The 23,417-nt window shown below is 43.9% G+C and overlaps 1 long non-coding RNA gene across 5 annotated transcripts in view; it reads left to right on the plus strand.

Annotated features, from left to right (window-relative positions):
• LOC147032659 (uncharacterized) overlaps nt 1–23,417 on the plus strand; it is a 122,518-nt gene that overhangs the window by 13,280 nt on the left and 85,821 nt on the right. For 2 of the 5 annotated variants that reach the window (XR_015055278.1, XR_015055277.1), the window contains exon 2: nt 2,788–2,909. This is a non-coding gene — a long non-coding RNA (uncharacterized LOC147032659). Of the gene's footprint in view, nt 1–2,787; nt 2,910–9,806; nt 10,116–15,033; nt 15,304–23,417 lie in introns of those variants that run through there. The other 3 variants (XR_015055281.1, XR_015055279.1, XR_015055280.1) reach the window with 3 other exon arrangements.

A 23,417-nucleotide genomic window follows, 5' to 3' on the forward strand; every position in this document is an offset into this window, starting at 1 on the left:
AGACGAGGTTCTGTCCTGAATATGTAGTGCATCTCAGAAACAAGCCAAGCAAGCCAGCCATTTGGATACTTGTGAAAAAGTACAAAAGTGAAGGGACGATTCACAACATTAACAAGGGAAGGTCCGGTCGCCCAAGAAGTGTACGGTGTGAAGGAAACATGGAACGAGTTTGTGAGTGAGTCAAGCAAAGTTCGAAGAAATCGCATCATCAAAGATCGGCTGAACTGTGTCTCACTCCCAGCAATGTCAGAAGATTAATGAAACAAGATTTAAACCTCTTTCCTGATAACAGCGCAACAGCACAAAAATTAACCGGTGGAGATAAAACAGCACGAGTCGCTATGTGTGAGATGCTGTAGCACAAGATGGAGGTAAACCCAAACTGAGTTCGCGATGTGTGGTTTAGTGATGAGGAACACTTTCATGTCAATGGTGCTGTCAATTTACACAACATCATTTTCTGGGGAAGTTAACGCCCAGATGAGGTTGAAGAGAAGTCACTTAAGGGTTGGAAAGTCACTGCTTTTGTGGCTGTCAGCTACAGAGGTGTGTTTGGGCCATATTGGTTTGAGGACAAAAACGGAATAACGGTTACCATCAATCAAGAACGATACCGGTCAATCGTGAACGTATTTTGTGAAGACTTGAAGCAATCAATGAGCACTGCAGCCCTCCGGCGACAGTGGTTCACGTAAGACAGTGCTACCCCACATACAGCCAACAAAACAATTGCGTTTCTGTGTCAAAAATTCGGACAATGAGTTCTCAGTTTGCGTATGGAAGGTGAAAGGTCTCCACACAGCCCCGACCTCAATCCGCTGGATTTTATCCTCTGGGGAGCTTGTAAGGATAACGTCCACAAGGAACACTCCAGATCGTGTGAATGCGTATTGTGTGTATGTCTGGGGGTAGTCACATCAAACTCCTCTACTATAAGCACATTAATGCATAATGAGTTTCATTTCTCCATCATTTGATTTTCATTTTCCAAGTTAATTTTTTGTTTTATGACTCAATGTTTTGGTTAATAAGGTTTTGAAGTGGTTAACCTTTTCTTGACACACCCTTTATGATGCTCTACACCTGATTTACAAATGTTGTAGTGCAAGATTTGTCCACATGCTCACATTGTATTGGTTCTGTCCATACCTTGTAGACGAACTAACATTCTAAATAGGATGTACTTTATAGAAATATGTGTGTGCTATTGCTGTTAATTGGCCCCTTGACTGCCCTGCACGAACAGGGCTGATAATATTCCACCGTGAACCACAGCCATGTTGGTCTGATTGGCCCTTGGGTAAATGTGTGTCGCGGCCCCACCCCCATCAAGCTGATTGACAGTCTGAAGGACAGATTGACAGCCCACCCTTCTCATCATCCCTTCCTGTTCCTTTACAAAGTTTTGCGTACTTTTCATGGAATGCTCTTAAGCGATGAAACTTTGATCAGTTTGCATCTTCCCACTATAAAAATGCAGCGGATTCGTATTTCAACCAAGTTCGTAGCATATACCAATTTTGAGTGAGGATGTCAGAAAAGAATAAAAAGAATGACGAACGGGTACTTTTGGGTCACTCATCTTTCTTTTTCAGCGATGATGATGTCCCATAGTTTAATGAGTGTTCTTGGACGGGGAACTCTGTACAAGATGACTGGTCGGTAATGTATAGGTTCATAAGTTTTATCTTGGTAGAATTTGATTTTTTTTGTAGGATTTATGTTGTATTGAGCCAATTGAGTGTCCAGGCTATCCCTACGTAAGAAATCGACAAAACTTTCTAGAAGTTTCCCGCCGTTTCTTTTACACCACCTTGTTTAACACGTTACATTAGTTATTCGTGCCTGTTTGTGTTCTTCATGATGTCCTTAAAAACAGTATTTCCTGTTTGGAATTATTACTTTTGAAATCTAAAGATTTCATAAGTATATTGATGACTTCCGTCATATGTTTGTGTGTTTGTTTGTTTGTGTGTTTGTTTGTTTGTAGGCACGATAACTCGAGAACGGAAGAAGCTACCAATGTCAAATTACACCACGTGATTCATGAGGGTGATGGCTATCGCTGGTTAGATTTTGGTCAAAATCGGTCAAAGGTCAAGGTCACAGTGAGGTCAAACATTCGATTTTTGATGGTTTGGTACGGAATCATCGTAGAAACTTCTGGTTTGCGTCGCTACCTTCTGTAAAGACAGGTTTTTTTCGACAAGATCAGAGGTCACGTTGACGATTTCGTAAGTACCAGTCGATGACTGCTTGTTTATTTATTCGTGTGCAGGCTGTGGCTGCTTGGCATCATTTTCTGGCAGTGCAGGTGTACCGCTGATGCAGTGCCCGTTACCTTAATCCGCTGCTAGTGATTTTGCCGACCTCAGAAGGATGACAGGCTGAGTCAACTCACCTGGTGTTAATTCAACATCAAAACAGAGCTTGAACTCAAGACCACAAGGTCTTAAGGCAGCCACCTTAACCGTTAAGCCAACACCAGGCTTCTGTTTGGAATGATTTTCAATTTTGTTTGACTGCCAGACAGGCAGACAGAGTAAAAAAAAATTTAATCTCACTCCTCTCTGTGCATGCACGATCGGGATGAATTCAGAGCCAAAGTCCTGCAAAACTACAGGTTTGTTTGCCGATTCGTGTTCAAAATATAACTTTCAAATGAAATCAAGTTGTTCCTCTATCATAAACTGACGTTTGTAGACAGACAAACAGACAAACAGACAGACAGACAGACACACAAAGTGAACAAATTGCTTAACCCTGCTTTTCGTTTTGAGTGTGCAGGGTAAAAATAGAATCCTTCGAAGTGTTGACATTGTGGAAGTTGTCCTTCACCCTGACATTTGAGGGTGACAGAGGCATCATGAAGATTGAGTGACTGTTCATCTTCTACCTGCCCCTTCATGGTACTGTATTCACAACTTTTGGGAATATCAATTCACATGATGATAAATAGCTTGAATCAACCTTTATTACTGTATTTATCATTACAAGGAAGCATGACCTTTACCCGAAAATAAACTTAAATGACCTTCAAAAATGCCCCATTTACATTGAGTTAATTGTGCATTATGCGGTCACGTAGACACACGCCATGGCAATATGTTTTTTTTTTTGTCCACCATATGTTTAGCCACAAACTTGTAACCTCATATACAACACCACCGAATCATAGTAGCTCTGATAATGCTGTTGTAAAATTAATCACGACTCATAATTATGTACCCTTAAACATCAAGTGAACACTTGCATAAATCAACACAACTGTCTCACATCTTGAGCTTGTATTTGACCTTAATCACCAAACAAAAGAGCTTTAGAGCTGAAGACTGTTTTGTGTTTTTTTTTTTAGCCTCTGCCTGTTGCATAATGAACATTTTATCCCATTGCCCTATTAAAATGCTTGTTGGCTGCCCCCACAGAAACCAACTTTATTCTTGCAGCAAAATTGGCACCACTGGGATTTGTAATGATACCATATATATTCCTAGAACTATTTTTCATCCATACAGTATAATTAATCAGGCACAGAAAAGGGCCATTCGGCCCATCATGTTTACATGACAACCCCATCATGGCACTCATGCATAATGCAATTCACTCCCAATGGACTTGTAGAAAGTAAAAGGAGACGACTGAATGCGCATTCATACGGGCAGGAATATTTGGAAGCAAACACAAAAGCTCACAGGGAAAGTCAGCGGGAAACAATCGCGGACAAACAAAATGACGGCGTGCAGTCACTGCCTTCTGCAGGCCCCCCTTTGCGGGAAGGTACACATCCAGCTATCTATTTTTCCATAATTGTGGAGACATTATTTTTACCCTACCTTTACGGATCTTCACATCGGCATACACCTACAACATTGATCTTCGTAAAAGACAGACACTACTCTATGTGTGTAAATATAATTATTAAAAATAATATACAAATGTATTTTAGTCATCACTATGTCTCATTATACTTTTTTTTTGCTGTGTCTCGGACTACCGTATGTCATTTGTGGAACTTTTTGAGTGCCCCTTGTAAAATATTAGAAATCTCGGTCAAATCACAGGTGTAATTTTCAATATACATTATGTGATAAAGAGGTGAATTTGTATGCCTCCGCTGATGTAGTAACTGGAGCATTATGTTTTTAGGTTGTTTCTAAAAAGTAGCATACTTCGTTTTGAGCTGTTTGGTTCTTCGTTTGCAATGTGATGAGACTTAGTAGATAAATCCATCATGAAGTTCATAATTGCTTCTGACGTCACTCTTTCTTATTTTCAAACAGCCTTATCTCTTGACCATCAGTTTGGATTCCATCATAGCCATTAAACTCTGGACATGCTGCTGCTCTTTTAGCAATGGTTGGATGCCTTGAATCGCAAACAAGAGGTTAGGACCGTCTCCCGAGAAATATCTCAGACATTCAATACAGTTTTGGCATCCTGCTTTGCTTGGCAAGCTTGACTCTCTGCCTGTGGCATACAAGGCCACCTTCATACCTGGCTTTAAAGTCCCCCCCCCCCTACTTGCTCAGTCAATGCATTGTTGCCAAAGTAACCCTCTCCTCTTTCTCAGTGGAGGCTGAAGTGTCCTGGGATCAGTGTTGTTTCTTCACCAAACCCTCCGATGCTCTGGAAAGTCCTCCCTTCCTTTTTACAGGCAAATCCACATTGTGTTGCACAGTACCCCCATCCCACTACCAAGCAGACAGCAGCTACCTCACTCTGCTGATCTTGAATTGATGAGATGCTGGTCTGATGAATGTGACATGTGTTTCAATGACAAATCTCACATTTTCACTTTGTCACTCCGGAAGGATTATTAAACAATCACACGTATTTTTTTTTTCAAGGTGATCCACTGGAATGAGGCTGTCTCTTGAATTTCTAGACCTATCAGCTATGACCTCTTCTTGGCTGACCACACCGCAAAGTTGGCCTCCAAAGCCAGCTGCAGATGAGGCATCCTCCATCGTTCCACGTAATTCCTTGAATAATCAGAATTTCTCAGGCGACAAGGCGTTTGACCGTAAGCTCAATCAAGTTCTGCTCTACCCTATGGGTTGGCAACACAGCTTCACATCTGTCTCCTAAAATCCATGTAATCTTAACATTATTGGCATCTTCTGCAATTAGTCTGAAGCACAAGGCCTGTTACTCTCAAATTGTAAACATGTTAGTGGCCTCTATGTTTTACTGCCTCATCTCTGATTGAGGTTCCTCTGCTATCTCAGCCCTTTGTGAATATATTGTTGCGGGCCGGGGCCCGGTGGCGAGAATGACCACGAGGTGGGGGAAGTAACGTCATATCCCACCAGACTCCCGGAATTGTAGGCCGTCGCTCACGGATAATTCCGTGATGCGGCGGGTCGCTTAACCGACCGTGGACGCCAATACCTCCACCGTGTAGTGTAGGGTCTTTTTGTCTAGAATCAATTTACCGAATTAACCATGCAGTTTCAACTACTGGGGAACTACGCCTTGCCCGAACCAGATCACTCTACCAACTACCAACTACCTTTCCGGTTCGGATGCAGCCGAGCGGACCTGCCAAGAATGTACCGGCAAGAATAAACAGATTATCGGTGATAAAGACCCGGCTAAACTCAGATCCGAACCATGCTGGACCAATGAAGGAAAAGACAAAAACGAACATGGAACATTTCTGCAATAATTTATTTACAATCAACTTACAACAGAGGGACACAAAGCAGACTTACGTGGGAATAAAACAGGCAAGATTTACAATGATCAAATAAAAACACTTATGCAATTCTACTTAAAGACTGCGCCACACACTCAGACGAAAATAAACCCAGATGTAGGGCAAAGGAGCCCCACAGCCAGAGAGGGAGGTGAGCTGAGGTCGCAGTTCTTTTGGGCACCTGAACATTGGAGGGAAGGGATGCTCCGTGGTGCGGCACCTGTCAATGGTCGTGCGACCCGATCCACGGCCGCACGCGTGGAGACCGTGTCTGCAAAGGAGCCCGGGTCAAGTAGAGCGGAGTCCGAGGCGGGGATCAGGGCTGCAGACAGGACCCAACGAGAGACCCGGTCAAGGTCGGGTTGAGGTCTTCCCAGCTCTCTAACACTCAAAACGAATGACCCCCAAAGAGCGCAACCACTCTACGACCTTCATCCTTTCTTTCGCTACCAGCTGACGAATTGTCTCACTCCAACACTCCTCACTCCAACGCTCTCAGGGTTGCTTCATACTTTATCGATCTCCCTCAGCGGGGAGGGGCCTTGGTGAAGCTGACGTCACTGTCCGTCCTGATTGGGTCCATGGGTCTGCCCTTTCTGGGTTGGATTTCAGCAATACCGGGAAGCCCGCCCACTCCACACGTGTCCGGACTCACCAAAAAGGTACTGCACAAATATTTTGCCTTGGAAGGCGAGAAGAAGGTACTGCGGTTCATAATGGAGGGGATATAAAGATTTATTAATCTAACTAAAAAAAACATCGCAACGCACCCCAGTGTCTTCCCACTACACACAGGAGAGGGATCTATCAACACATATACTTAATGGAAGAACTAATTTCGGGACAACTGTATGTTTGTATGCATACGGTTCCTAGAACCGTTATATATATATATATATATATATATATATATATATATATATATATATATATATATATATATATATATATATATATATATATATATGTGTGTTTTTGCGTATAAATATTGTTGTGGGCCAGGGGTTGGTGGCGAGAACGACTGCAAGGTGGGGGGAAAACTACGTCTATACCAGACTCCCCGGAATTGTAGGCCGTCGCTCAGATAACTCCGCGAGCTGGTGTGTCGATTATCCGACCGTGGCCGCCAATATCTTAACCTCGTAGCATAGGGTCTATTTGTCTAAAGCTAATTTACCTAAGTGGCTTTGCAATTTAAACTACCGGGGAAGCTACGCCCTTGGAACACCTAGTCAAACCGTATTTACTCTACGGGCAGCGGTCGATTCACACTACCGACTACGGCTTTGCCACCTATCTTTCCGGCTCGTTGCAGTTGAGCGGGACCTGCCCAGGACGTCCCGGCTATGATAGACCGATTACCGGGGATGAAACCCCGCTTATACTCAGACCTGGACCACGCTGGACCAATGTAAGAAGGGACAGAAACGGACTGGGAACATTTCTACAATTGTTTTATTTACAGTAAAATAAAGACAAAGGCCAGACTTGACGCGAATATGCAATCAGGGAAATATTTACAATCAGCAAACACACTTACTCAATTCTACTTACAAGACGGGCCCACACGCAGACATACACACAAAAAGAAAATAAACCCAGAGTTATTTATTGGACCCTCCAGTCGATGAGAGAGAGACGAGCTGGGGGTCAGAGTCTGGATGGGTACCTGGCCGTCGGAGAAAGGGGGTACTCCGTGCTGCGGCACCTGCCAATGGTCGTGGGCCTGGGCCCAGTCACACGTGGGGGACTCGTGGTTCGTGGCAGAGCTCGGGCGGTGAATAGTCGGGTCCATGGAGGGAGGTTGGGTTCGCTCTGCCCTTCCTTGTGGAGGGCCAGCAAAGATGCGTTCGCCGCCTTGATGACCCTCTTCTCAAACCCTCGTGACAGCAAAAACCAACTAAGAACTCGTAACAGCCCCTCGTAACCACTGCTCATAACCACTCAAGAACTCCAGCGCAATCCAAAAATCACGACACACTTGCAACCCTACCCGTCATTTTTATAGATCCCCCTCGATAGGGGAGTGGCCTTGGTGAAGCTGATGTCACTGTTCGCCCCGATTGGATGGGGCTTTCATTGGGTCCGCCCTGCCTGGGCGGGGGTTCGGCCAGGCCGGAAATACCCGTTCACTCTACTGCAGACTCGCTAAAAAGGACCCACCGCCAGATTCAATGGGACGCTGGAGGAAGCGGAAAGGAACGGCTGCAAGACCCTGCCTTGGCAAGTCAGAGTGTTTGTAGATAGCGGGTGGGTAGTGGGTCATGATGGGGAATGGAATGGTTGTTGGTTGTTCGTTGGATGTAAACATTTAAAACCTAACGAAAAAAGAAGTCGCAACGCATGTTTTTTACTCTCCCACTAGACAAAAGGAAGGGAATCTGACTACACATGTACTTAACGGGATAACTGACTTTTGGGACCTGTATGTGGAATGCAAATGGTTTCCAGATCCGTAACAATATATATATATATATATATATATATATATATATATATATATATATATATATATATATATATATATATATATATATATATATATATATATATATAAATAATATCACTGGCAAATCATCAGCGACAGCACAGAGAGAACTGCATAGCAACGAGGTTCATAAGCATGTACCACATCCAAACATCAAAAGCAATCAACATATAAATGAAAAATAGGACAGCCTATCCTGAAGCTCACCTGGATCTGAAGCAAATCACTCAAACCAACCGCAGACCCCCTTAGACCCTAATTGTTTTTTTTTGTTTAAATGCCGTGAGCAAGCTTTAGTACATCACAGGTAATGCAGGTTGTTGTCAAGTTTCATCAAAATTGTGTGTGCAGTTTCGGTGAAGAAAGGAAATACATCTTTTGGAGGGTCAAAACCCTCCCGTAGACCCCTTTATTGTGTGCAGATTTTGATGCGGTCGACACACTTTGGTACATGATGGGTGATGAAGGTTGTGGTCAAATTTCATCAAAATCTTGTTTGAAGTTTCAGAGAAGAGAGCAAATACCTATTTTCGGGAACAAACCCCACCCTGTAGACCCCTTTTTTGAGTGCAGATTTTGATGCTTTCGATAGACTTTCGTATATATCAGGTGATTATGGTTGTGGTTAAGTTTCATTGAAATTGTGTATGTAGTTTTGGTGGAGACAGCATTCGTGTCTGTACTGTGTCATGTCCCACCAACGTGTCCATGCTGTCGTGTTGTCATGTCCCACTGGCATATCTGTGCTGTGTCGTGTCCATGCCATGTCCGTGTCATGTTTCTGCTGGAGTAATATAACTGATTTATCAATTAATACAAAATCTCTTATTAACCGTTAATTGAACAGAAAAACAAAACCCACCAATCTGTAGTGAACATGTGACCCTCGTTTTCAACTTCACTAACACCTCCATTGTCACCATCTTCGTCTGAATTGCTCGCCTTAGGTTCAAAACTATACAGCTCAATAATTCCCCCGAAATCGTTTCCATCACCGATTTTGTGACCAATAATTTTTTCAAAATCCCACTGATCACTTTCAAGATACTGAGAGCCTGCACAGTTGATAATGATGGTGCAATCAGTGTTGGAATCCAAGCTCAAAATAGGGTACACTTTCTCTATGTAAATCCGCCATTTGGATCAAGGTGGCTTCTGAGTGTGACATCACTGGCGAAAATCGAAATCGACACTCTTGGCCTTTTTTGGGGACTTTGTGGTTTTCAAAAAATAATATTCCCTTCTAATTAAACTGTAATTAATGTTTTCCAATGGTTTTCAGAAGAAAAAAAAATTGTTCCGGTTCCACTCGAACCCAGTCACCTTAACTGTTAAGGCAACACCAGGCTTGGGGTGTTAATTATGTCAGTAAAATTAGATGACGTGAGTACTTAAGCAAAAAAAAAGTTGCGTAACTGTAATATAACACACACAAAAGGGGTGGGGTGAGTGTGGGAGGGGGGAGGGGTGGGGAGAAGATGTACAATATTTATTTTTTCGAAATCATTGGCATGTTTTACCATCTTCCTGCAGTACAAGTGTTCCATTCCATACTGCAAAATGCCTTGCTTAGAATAACAATAAACCCTCTTTCCATTACGCCAACAAGTTATTTTGCAGGATGTAACACATGTACTGCAACTGCAGGAAGATGATGACACATGCTCTTCGCCCATAACTACGTCTGTATGGAAGAGACAGACTTGGCTGCAGATGCTACCATGGGCAACACAGAATGCTGACATGAACGTCATCAAACACTTCTGGGAATGTCTATCAGGAACTGCGGAAAAGCCAAACTCTACCAAGTAATATGCAAGATCTGCAACAAAATCTACCCCAAGTTTGGCAATTAAGATGGATCAGGCCATCATCCAGAATAATGGGTTCTTTCTTGTACCATATGATGCCATATGACGTGCTACCAAATACCATAACATAACAAATCGTCTCATTTGATTGAGTTCGTGCCAAAGATTTTTATTTTAAAGTTTGTTATACAACCAATCAAACATGTTTATTCATTTATTTCTGCCGAGGCATTGTATAAAAATATCAAACTTTAATATTCATTTTGTGTCTGTCATTGTATATGAAGGCCAACTCATGCAGAATAGTGGGGGGAGGAAGTGATGTGATTTAATTTATATCTAGATTGTTACAAATGTGACAGGCAGCCTCCAGTATGCCGCAGCCCGTGCTGGCACTTCATTGGAATAGCTGCTTAACTCGGTCTTGATTTCGCCAGGGATCTCAACACAGAATCAGAATGCTCGCAAATGATCATACTTAACAAGCTGGACTCCTGCCAGCTGCGTTTTGTACACTCGAAATCTTTACTATTGTGAGACCTAAATCTCTATCACAACTTAGAAATGATAAACATTATGCATGTTGTGTTGAATAATAAGATGAAAATTAAACTCTCTTAGTTCCAGATACTATATATTATGATGGTGTTACCCATCTTGCCAAATGGCATCAACACAAGTCTCAACTGTCTAGCTTGGGATCGAATCTTGGCCTAGCTACAAACTGTCAAGCTGGTGTTTCACGGGCAAGGCGAGGCAGTATGTGTGTGCCATTTCTCGGATGGACGTTAAACTGGGAATCCCATATGCCAGCATTAGTTTATGGTTTGTATAGATCCCATGGTATCTTTTGCGAAGAGTTGGTGAGCTATTCCTGGCAACATGGCCAAATTACAAATTCATACTCCAACCCACAGGAGACTGCATCAGTGGCAATGATGATCCTCATCCCTCCAAATTGGCGCGCGCACGCACGCACGCACGCACGCACGCACGCACGCACGCACGCACGCACACACACACACACAACATTGAGTTGAGTACCAGCAAGTCGATGCAAGTCGGAGTCACGACCAGCATCCAAAGCATGAATTTTGTACGACTCAGATTCAACCCTTTTATGGCAATGTACATTGAGCAGTTACCATTATTATTTACCTGAACGTTATTACCTCCGTTAGGCCTAAGTCACATTTGCTCTACGGCGGCCGTACGCCCTCTGAATTGGCAGAAACGTGTGGTGGCCGCAGAGTTTCTGCAGTGGCCTCAGGGTGGCCCTACACTGTTTGGCTATATTTTACAGGCCATAAGGTCGCCGTGGAATTATAACGTGGAGTTATAACTTTTTTCATTTCTACGTTCGCCGTAGCAATTCGACAAGCTGAAAAAAAAAACTGGTAAAAAAAATAAAATAAATTAACCCATTCGTTACCGTCCGTCTGGCCGCACGCTCGGCTTAGGGCCCCCCTGCGGTCGCCTTACAGGCACCTTGCGTCTGCCTTGAAAATTCTATGGCCGCCGCAGGAATGCCCTAAGGTCACCGTGCGACATCAAATCAAAGACCGTACGGCAACTCCACGTTTTCGGTCTCCACAATTTATAAATACGCCGTGCAGCTCCCCGAAAAATAAAAACATATGTGACTGCGACATTGTGTGACCATGGAAATATTGCGGCCGCCGTATAATTGCTAATGGCCGTAGATTTTGGAGACCCCACGGCCGCCGTGGCAAATGGACTTAGGCCGAAATACGCCCTGCGGCTCCCCGAAAAATAAAAACATATGTGACTGCTACATTGTGTGACCATGGAAATACTGCGGCTGCCGTATAATTGCTAGTGGCCGTAGATTTTGGAGACCCCACGGCCGCCGTGGCAAATGTGACCTAGGCCTTGGTGAAGGTGTTCGGAGGTTCTTTTCATACCAGTTTGTCTGTCTGTCTGTCTGTGAGCAGGACATCTCAAAAAGTTATGGATGGATATGGACAAAACTTGGTGGACTGCTTTGTCTGTGACAAAGAGCAATTGATTCGATTTTGGTTAAGTTCTGGATGCAGATCCGGCCTCTCACTGGGCTACAAAATGTAAAATGTTCAGCCTGTCGGAGGTTTTATTATTTTATTATGTAATGAAATTTTACCAACCACAAAGCCAAAGGCCACTTAAGGTGGGGGCTACACAAAGGAAAGCATAGATATTTTAAACAGAAAGGAGGAATTTGTTGACATTCCTCTTGAATTGAGGTAGGTTGGGATTGAGGGGGAAACAGAATGCAGGTAAACTGTTCCAAAGTGATGCAGTGTGAGGGGAAAAACGAGAAAAATACCTCATCGTCTTACTCCTCAGGACAGATACAGTATATGGATGGGAAGAAACTGCCAAGTGTTTAGAGCAACTGAAAGTATGCTCAGGTGAAACAACCTGTGAGAGGTCCTCAGAGCACATTCCATGGTAATTTCTATGCAAATGGCTCAAGGAAACAACAGAGTGGAGGACAGAGAAGGTTCCAGGGATGATGCCAACTCATGTCCCACCAGAATGGCAGCATGTCTCTGGATTCTGTCCAGGATAGGTGACAGGATGGAGCACCAGCCCAAATATGGCAATGATACTCCATGATAGGTCGTGTTGTGGCCTTGATCAAATACTTTCGAAGGTTGAAGTACAACTGTGTCATTTTACCAGTACAAGCCTGAACCCTATTTAATCGGCACTGAATAAACCTACACTTAACCCAAACATGAACCCTCACCGTTCCCATAACCCTACCCTTCACCAAAACACTGAAATAATTTCGATAGTTAATATAGATTTGCATCACCAGCAGAACTAATCTGAACCCTAATCATATTTCACCAGTCTGGAGCAGCACTAACTAGTGTAACTAACCTTAAGCAATAACCAAAATACGAATCGGAACCCAAAGCCGAATCCAAACTCAAATTCTGAATCTTCTTCGTTTGTATGCAGTACAAGATTGCGGGGTCGCATCATTGGCTGAGGGCCAAAACAAAAAAAATTGTATACATGGTCGAGGCTCGTGGAAGAGCTAAAGCAGAATGGAATGGAAGAAAATGGAAAGGAGGAAACGCCAACAGCAGAGTAGAGGTGAGAGTGAGATTAAGGGGAGGGGGAGAAGAACACATGAGGGTGAATAAGCTGCAGCACAGAAAGACTAGGAAGGAGAAAGTGGAGATGAAGCAGAAAAGGAACAAACCAACCAACAAACAAATGAAAAAAGGTGAGGGAGTTGGGGGTGGGGGGGGGGATCACAATAACCTGGAAAAAGGGAGTGCTTGGGAGTAGAGCTATTTATGAGGAGATGACCTGAAGTAGTGGTGAACAGCTGTCTTGAAGCTCTGCAGGGAATAATGGGACTAAACAGACTGGGGAAGTTGGTGGCACAGGCAAGAGAAAAGAGGAACAAATGAGTGGAGGTGAGCAGTAAGCCTGGATTTTGGGAGTTTAACAAGAAGAGGGTTACTGGTAGACCAAGACCATATGCACGCTATGGAAATCTGGGAAGGACTGAGCCAAGAGAGGGTGGGGGAGGGATGGGGTGCAACACTAAACAGGAGGTCGTACAATACAGAGAGGCCACCGACCTGACTATGATGTGAAAGTAACAGGCCTAGACACCCAGCTTCATCAGGGGAGATCCCAATAATTTTGAGGGCCTTGCTTTCCACAGTATTAAGAGGGGCAAGGTGTGAGGCAAGGGTGCCAGCCCAAAGGGGAGTACTACATCAGGCTATAAATTAAGGCTTTGTAAGTTTTAAAAAGTTCAGATTGGCCAAGGAAAAACCTTGCACAATGAAGAATGCCCATTCGGTGGCTGGTTTTGTAGGCCATCCTGGAAATATGGTCTGTCCCACAAAGATCCTGGCTGATGTTGAGGACCAAAAGTTTAAGTGACTTTACCTCTTCAAGTGGTTTGGTTTAGGAGTTAGATGGGAGGGATTGCCAGACAGTCCTTTCAGAGAGACAAAGTGAGGGTGTGCGATTTTTCAGAGTTGAAAGACATATTACAAATGTTGGATGAGTAAGGTTTATCAAGATCTGCAGAGAGGGAAGAGGCTGCTGCCTGCCTGTTTGAAGGAGTATAAATGAGACAGCGGCAGGTGGAATCATCAACAAAATGATCAGCAGGATTTTCCAGACAATGAGAAAGCTCATTGATGAAGATGAGGAAGACATGTTCACAAGTGCAGCCGTATAACTCACAGAATCACAGCTTCTGAAAGGCTGTTGCAGAAGAACAGATGGAAAGAGATTCTGGTTGAGGTCAGGTCAGAAACATAGCCACAGCTGACAAGGGCACGGCCAGTCCTGATGCCAAAAATCATCCTGTCAACAGGAGTCATCCATGCCAGTGAGCTTTTTTACACTCCACGTAGTTTGGGCACCCTTTCGATAGTGCTGTTGCTGGCTGGATATGGACAATGGCTTGCTAAACTGAGCTTTTCCCAACATTACAAGACCATGGGAATTATTAGCTGAAGGTCATTTGTTTTATGGAGGCAGCAGGAGTACTTTTAGCATTAAATATTAGTAATACGGATGAAAACATTTGATAATATTGAGTCGAACAAAATCGATTTCACTAAATTTTGCCACCCCATCATAAAAATGACTTTATTGTGATGACCTGTTGATTGCATCATGTCAATAAGGAAATCAAACTGTTTTTCAGCTTGCAAACTTTCTAGATTCTCAGAAGCTTGTTGAACAAATCTCGTTTAAACACGTGGAATAACATTATGGGATCAGAATATACCGTCTTAATTTTTTGGCCAATTAGGACATCATCACCCAGAAGTAATCTTAGGAGGAACATATCTTACTGACCTGGAGGTCCCATTTATCTTGAATAATTATCTGAGAACTATTTTAGTCATTGCAGAAAGGAAGTAGATGAAAGGTTAAAACATTTAAATGCACTGCATCTGCTGTAAGAGATGTGATGAGGAGTTGTTGTCATCATCGTGGCATGGCCTCGTCTGTAAAATACTAAACTTCACCCTTTTTTCTGTTAGAATCACAGATGAATGCTGGATCCAAGTTTGACAACCCTAAAGTATGGCCCACAAGGTCCATCCCCAGTGCTTGACAAAACACCGCGAGATGAACTGGAAGGGACGATTACACGGCCTTGCGCCTTGGCAACGATTTCAGAATTACAATGATAACAATAAATCATCGCCGTTCAATGCCGCAGTTAGGAGTCACTGTTTAGGCCCGATGGGATTCTGTGGTTGCATTGGGGAAATAGTGAGCACTTGCACTGGTGAGGGATGTGGTGGTAAAGAGCAATGTTTTTCAATCTAATCACGTTTTAAAACATCCCTGGTTAGCTTCCAGCAATAAAATGGCTTTGATTCAGAGTTCAAGAATGCACCAATATGATTTGAGGTTAAAATGCATCGTTGCTTCAACTTAGGATATCAATTGTTTTTGAACCGATTTGATTTCTACTGAAAATCACTTGTAGGTAGTCGCCTCTGAGCTGTCTGCTTCGTTTCTCGGCGGAATCATCTCCGGAATAACTTCTGTCTGATGTTCAGGGAATGCTGCATCTTGGAACCTGCCATGCCTCGGTATTAATCAGAAGGGCAGTGTCCTTTATGTAATGAAGCTATGAAACCACCTGAGCTATGTGGCCTTTCATGAACATGTGTATCAGTATCCTGACATATTCCTATCTCGAAAATATAGCCCCCTTTGCCACATTAATACCCTTGCTGCAATATAACCACTTGACAGTCTGATATTATGGTGTAGAGGTAGGTCACCTGCCTATGATGTGACTTGTCTCAGTTGGATTCCTGATCCGACTGTAAACTTGTCCTCCTGGTGTTTTTCCAGCTCAGGAATTGCTTCACAAGGTGAGCCGTCTCTGGAAAGGACGGTAAGATGGGGATCAGTCTGCCAGTAGTAGTTAGTCGATGTGAAAGATCTCACGGTGTCTTTCAAACGCTTGTGATTAGCGATCAATAAATGTACATGAGTTATTGCCGGCACTCCAGCGAAGTTGCAGATTCCCGCCATAATGTGTAGGGACATTGCATCAACAGCACAGAGCTATGTCCCAGTAAAGATGCCATCGGTCGACCAATTTGGTTATTGAATCCCTGTCCAATAGGCAATTGCTACAAACAACCGTTTGAGATGACCAGTGTAGGGGTTAGCCTCCAAAAGAAGGTCACCATCTGATGGGATTCAGACCATTTACTGATTGCAGTTAAGATTGGTGGCATTGGTTAATGAATGGGTTAGTGTGGATCGGTTCTCATTGTACACGTGCTTTTTACGGTTCAAAATTACAGGATATAGTGTTAGTTAAACGGAAGATCGAATACGAAACAGTTTTCAGCAGCGATATTAAAGAAAAAAAGCATTTCAGCATTCATAAACTGTTTCTGACGTTAATAAATGGTCTCTACATTCAAACCGTCAGTGAAAATAGATTTAGCAATAAATCCATGAAGAGCGGCAGAGATGATTTCAACTGTGTACCTATGTGATTAAAAAATTGGTACTTTTTCCTGTGGCTTTAAACAATGTTTTGCTCCCCATGGAGACTTGCATTAGGATGGCGACCACGCAGAGCAAGAGGAAGACCGGGGAGGGGTCATAAGAAATGGCCGTGGAAGGAGTGCGTCCTCTATCTAGCCTATGTGGTATGGGCAATCCTCTATCTTGCCAAAGAGGTATGGGCAATCCTCTATCTAGCCTATGTGGTATGGGCAATCCTCTATCTAGCCTATGTGGTATGGGCAATCCTCTATCTAGCCTATAGAGGTATGGGCAATCCTCTATCTGGCCAACATAGGTATGGGCAATCCTCTATCTAGCCTATAGACGCATGGGCAATCCTCTATCCAGCCTATAGATGTATAGGCAATCCTGGTGTAGGGATAATGGTGTGGGATCGTGGTGTAGGGGTAATGAGTGAGCTCAGCATTGCTTCAGTTCAGCTTATCCATCATGTCGTACAAATTTAAGTCCTTTACAGACTTATCAAAGTTAAATCATACTAATTTTAATAAGCTGTGTCATATGAAACTAGCTCAATTTTTAAATTTTGCCAAAACGTTAAGTCGGATTAGTTTGTCCGCACAGAGTGGTGTAACTCGAATCATTCCAACTTGTGAGGACAATTTTTCAAACCCGATTCTTTAGTTTTGAAAGTATTTCAAAAAGAACTGCGAATATGAAAAGAAACTGGATGAAATGGCACCCAATTATCGTTCTATATCTTTTTGCAAAAGACACCGTGGGGGGGGAGGGGTATTTTTTTTTATTTTATTTTATATACATTGTCGCGGCTCGCATAAGAGTTAACACACATACCATAAGACAAGGGGAGCAGGAGACAAGAGGGTGGGAGAGGGAAGGACAAAACAGTAGGGAACAGTGTGACCACTCCTCATTTTCATAAATGCCAAGGTGAGCCAATGAAAAAAGCCAAGAATTCACAAGGTTTCGGAAAAGCGATGATAATATAAAACCTATACGCCAAGAAAACCTATAGAAAACCAAGACGCCAAAGTGAACAACGAATAGCCAAGATCTTGTGAAAAAGCCAAGGAGTGGTCACGCTGGTTAGGTAGGGAACAGAGACATTTGGAGATCTGTGGAAAGGAGAGGGATGGGGCAGGGTACACGGGGTAATCAAGATGGACACTACTGGGACTTTCAGGTCCTCACACAACAGGGACTTTCAGGAAGGAAAGCAGGGAATTTGTAGGAGGTGGGTTTGGGGTGGATTAACGAGGGTAGAAAAGATAATGGTCTTGGATGGGGGACGATAAGAGAAAAGGAGAAGAGATGGTGAGGAATAACTGTTTTGAAGACATGGAGGGAAGTGTGGGATTCAAGAGAGTGTGGGAGTTTGTTCTAAAGGCAGGAAAAAAAGAGGAATGTTAGAATGAAGGTGAGCAGTGATTCTTGATTTTGGAAGTTGAACCAGAAGGGGGTTGCTGGCGAACCTTCAGCACTCTGTGGAAATATGTGGGGGACAGATCGCAGACAGAGTAGATGGTGAGGCCAGAGAGGAGATGGAAGAAGACAGAAAGAACAACTGACCTGCCTGCAGTGAGAGAACAAAAGACTCAGCCTCATCGCGGGAGATGCCAATGATACTAGCCGAGAAAGGTGAGAGGTTGGAGCACCAGCCCAGAGGGGAGAACAGTACTCCATCAAGCTGCCGATGAAAGCTTTGCACAAAGTCAGGAGCTCAGGTGTGCCAGGAAGGACTTTGCACGACGGATGATGCTCCGTCGGCGACTAGCTTTGGAGGCCAGCTTGGAATGTGGCTTTCCCGGGAAAGATCGTGGCAGATGGTGAGGCCCAAAAGCTTGAATGAAAGGACTTCTTAAAGAGGATTGCTGAGAAAGTAGATGGGGGGATTTTTCAGACAGTCCTTTTGGAGAGACATAGTGAGAGTGTGAGATTTGTCAGGATTGAAAGACATGTTCCAAGTGTTGGATCAGCTTGTGATTTTATCCAGATCTGCAGAGAGTGAAGAGGCTGCTGCTTGCTGATCTGAAGGATGACAGATGGTACAGCAGAGGGTGGAGCATCAGCAAAGATATGAAGAGGATTTTCCAGATAGTCGGAGAGATCAATGATGAAAACCAGAAAAAGTACTGGGCCAAGAACACTGCCTTGCGGAACTCCAGCATGGATAGGAAGAGGGGATGAGAGAATTCCATTTAGGGCCACACGTTGACTGCAACAGGAGAGGTAATCTGAGAGACATGAGTGGAGATTGCTTTGGATACCATAAGAAGAGAGTTTGGTGAGCAGGGTGCGGTGCCAGACTTTATCGAAGGCATGCGATATGTCTAGGGTGCTGACTCTGATCTCAAGTCTGGCATTGAGGACCTCCACCCATTCTTGGGAAAGCAGGAGCAGCAAGTCCAGGGTGGAGTGACCTGGTCTGAATCCAAGTTGATGATCGGAAATCAGGCCATTGGAGAAGAGGAAGGATTTAATATCTGAAGCGATGATGGATTCCATAATCTTGCTGATGATTGGGAGAAGGCTGATTGGTCTGTAGTTGCAGGGATCTGTTTTTGCACCTTTTTTATGCAGAGCGGTAATGTTTGCTGATTTCCAAGCAGATGGCAGATGACCTTGAGCAAATGAGGGTGAATGAAACAGAAAGAGATGAGGGTGACAAGAGCAGCAGAGCAAGTTTTTTTTCGGACATGTGGGCTGATGCAGTCTGGACCGGTTGCAGAATCAGAGTTCTCCCGTCCAAAGGCAAAACCTAGTAACTCATTTTTTGATCAAAACTGAGCTGATACTAATTTTGGAGTAACTAGGTTATAGGCTTCATGTTAGTGTATAAGTTATTGTAATTTGTTCCCTACGTAAGCTTGTACGGTCATGGCAGGACCTAGCAACTCCAACAGAATTCGGTAAATACCACAAAAAAACCTAGTATCTCAATGGACCAATCTGATGCCACGCTTTAGTCACATGACATCGAAATGGCAGCGCTCTAACATCTGTAAAGGAATAATCAAATCTTCTCGAATGGATACGGCTTTAATATCTATAAAAGCAGTTTTTCTTTGTTTTCTCAAAATCAATTAGAAGTGAGTTACTAGGTTCTGCCTTTGGACGGGAGAGTTGTGGTTTGACAGCAAAAGTCGGGAGAAAAGGACACAGAGTCCAGGATTAGCTGGATGCGATTGGGTAAGGTGGGTACAGAAAGCGATGAGTTTGAGACTAGATTGAGAAACAAACATGGAGTTTAGGCATTCAGCCTCTATCTTGCCTATATAGGTATGGGCAATCCTCTTTCTAGCCTTTGGAGGTGTGGGCAATCCTCCATTGCCCATACCGACATAGGCGAGATAGAGGGTTGCCCATACCTACAGAGGCTGGATAGAGGATTGCCCATACCTATATTGGCTCGATAGAGGATTGCCCACACCTGCATAGGCTAGATAAAGGATTGCCCATACCTATATTGGCTAGATAGAGGATTGCCCATACCTACATAGGCTAGATAGAGGATTGCCCATACCTATATTGGCTAGATAGAGGATTGCCCATACGTCTCTAGGCCAGATAGAGGATTGCCCATACCTCTATAGGCTTGATAGAGGATTGCCCATACCTCTATAGGCTTGATAGAGGATTGCCCATACCTCTATAGGCTAGATAGAGGATTGCCCATACCTACATTGGCTAGATAGAGGATTGCCCATACCTGTAGAGGCTAGATAGAGGATTGCCCATACCTACATTGGCTAGATAGAGGATTGCCCATACCTATATTGGCTAGATAGAGGATTGCCCATACCTACATAGGTGAGATAAAGGATTGCCCATACCTATATTGGCAAGATAGAGGATTGCCCACACCTGCATAGGCTAGATAAAGGATTGCCCATACCTATATTGGCTGGATAGAGGATTGCCCATACCTACATAGGCTCGATAGAGGATTGCCCATTCCTATATTGACTAGATGGAGGATTGCCCTTATCTACATAGGCTAGATAGAGGATTGCCCATACCTCTATAGGCTAGATAGAGGATTGCCCATACGTCTCTAGGCCAGATAGAGGATTGCCCATACCTGCATAGGCGAGATAGAGGATTGCCCATTCCTATATTGGCTAGATGGAGGATTGCCCATATCTACATAGGCTAGAGAGAGGATTGCCCATACCTCTATAGGCTCGATAGAGGATTGCCCATACGTCTCTAGGCCAGATAGAGGATTGCCCATACCTCTATAGGCTAGATAGACGATTGCCCATACCTCTATAGGCTTGATAGAGGATTGCCCATACCTCTATAGCAGGGGTCAGGAACGTGTGGCTCGCGAGCCAGGTGTGGCTCTTGATGATTGCATCTGGCTCGCAGATAAAATTGGAGTTTGAAACTTTGAAAGCCCAATATTTCTCGTGGAAGCTTTACATATAGTTTGAATGGTGTCGTGCTTCATTCACGTGCAGGGCTGAACTTGGCAGAAGGAGAGAAGAAAAAACGCCTCCGAATTGGCTGAAGCGGTTTTTGTTTCGTCCAGTCATGCGGCCGAGGCGACTAGTGATTTCGGTTCCTCCAATAACGTGCCGCCGCCGAGACGCGTAGCGGAATTCATCTCGACCAATCTCGCGCCACCGCTGAGGAGACAGCATCCCAGAGTTGGCCGGCCGCACCACACCTCTCGAGCATATAAGCCCATGCGCAGGCCAGCCAGACTCACTATTTGCCAAGCCTCAGTTGGGTCAACATCTCCCTCTCTCTCATTTGCTCAAAGCTAACCCTTCGACGAAGAAGATGGCGAAAAGAAAAAAAGATGAGGAGTATCGTACATTTCAGGACAAATGGGCCAAAGAATTCGCCTTTGTGGAGAGAGCAGGTTCTGTGGTGTGTCTAATTTGCAATGACAAAATTGCATCGATGAAACGGTCGAATATAAAGCGGCACTTCGACACACGCCATGCTACCTTTGCATCAAAATACCCTGCGGGAGACAGCACAAAGAAAGCGTGCCAAGAGCTACTGAGCAGGGTGCAAGCCAGCCAGCAGCAACTCCGCGTATGGACCCGGCAAGGTGACGATAATTCCGCCAGCTTTGCTGGATCTTTAGCAATAGTGAGGAATGGAAAACCATTTACAGATGGCGAGGATGCTAAAACGTTCATGCTGGATGAAGCCAATGAACTTTTTGATGATCTTCTAAACAAAGACAAGATAATCAAACGGATACAAGACATGCCTCTGTCGGCAAGAACTGTTCATGATCGTACCATCATGATGGCAAACCAAGTGGAGGAAACGCAAGTGAAGGACATAAATACAGCGCCGTTCTTTTCCCTGGCTTTGGATGAGTCAACAGACGTAAGCCATTTGTCGCAGTCCAGTGTAATTGCAAGATATGCTGCTGGTGATACACTGTGCGAAGAAAGTCTTGCTGTTCTGCCAATAAAAGGGTCCACAAGAGGTGAGTATTTATTCAAGTCTTTCATGGAGTTCGCTCAAGAAAAAAATCTACGAATGGATTAAACTTATCTCAGTGTGTACTGATGGTGCTCCGTGTATGGTGGGGAAAAACAAAGGATTTGTGGCGCTTCTCCGTGAACATGAAAATAGACCCATCCTAAGTTTCCATTGCATTCTACACCAGGAGGCACTTTGTGCTCAGATGTGTGATGGGCAGCTTGGCGAAGTGATGTCGCTGGTCATTCGTGTGATCAACTTTATTGTTGCCCGAGCCTTAAATGCTCGCCAGTTTAAAACACTGCTGGATGAAGTTGGAAATAACTATCACGGTCTGCTTTTGCACAGCAATGTGCGTTGGTTGTCAAGAGGGAAGGTGCTTAGCCGTTTTGCGGCTTGCCTGAAGGAAATCCGGACTTTCCTTGAAATGAAAGGGATTGAGCATCCTGAGCTAGCCGAAACTGAGTGGCTCCTCAAGTTTTACTATCTCGTGGATATGACTGAACATCTGAACCAGCTCAACGTGAAAATGCAAGGCATTGGAAATACAGTGTTATCCCTTCAACAAGCCGTGTTTGCTTTTGAAAACAAGCTGGAGCTCTTTATCGTGGATCTTGAAACAGGTCGTTTACTACATTTTGAAAAACTGAGACAATTTAAAGATGCATGCACAGCAAGTGAGCCCACTCAAAACTTTGATCTCCACCAGTTAGCTGGCTTCGCATCCAGTCTCCTACAGTCATTCAAAGCACGCTTTGGAGAATTTCGTGAGCACACTCGTCTTTTTAAGTTCATCACCCATCCAAACGAGTGTTCACTGAACACAGCCGACCTGAGTTACATTCCTGGTGTCTCCGTCAGAGATTTTGAAGCAGAAGTGGCTGACCTGAAGGCCTCAGACATGTGGGTGAATAAGTTCAAGTCACTGAATGAAGATTTGGAAAGAATCGCACGACAGAAAGCGGAGTTGGCGAGCAAGCACATGTGGACAGGAATGAAAAAAACTTCAACCCGAAGACCAGCTGATTATCAAAACTTGGAACGCGCTTCCTGTCACATACCTCACACTGCAGCGTGTGAGTATTGCTGTATTAACCTTGTTTGGATCTACGTATGCATGTGAGCAGTCATTCTCACATCTTAAAAACATCAAGTCCAACCTACGATCACGTCTAACGGATGAAAGCCTCAACGCTTGCATGAAGCTTAACCTCACCAAGTACCAACCAGACTACAAAACCATCAGCAAATCCATGCAACACCAGAAGTCCCATAAATGGTGAGTATTATAACAACATTATTACAAAGAATAAATTCAGAGGCTTATTATACTCACATTTATTTAAATTCAGTCTTAAAATATATTATATGGCTCTCACTGAAATAGATTTCCAAATATTTTGCTTTCATGGCTCTCTGGGTCAAAAACGTTCCTGACCCCTGCTCTATA

Source organism: Eptatretus burgeri, chromosome 2 (assembly GCF_056783735.1).
Source record: "Eptatretus burgeri isolate ZD-2024b chromosome 2, Ebu_testis_v1, whole genome shotgun sequence".
Classification (NCBI taxonomy): Eukaryota; Metazoa; Chordata; class Myxini; order Myxiniformes; family Myxinidae; genus Eptatretus; species Eptatretus burgeri.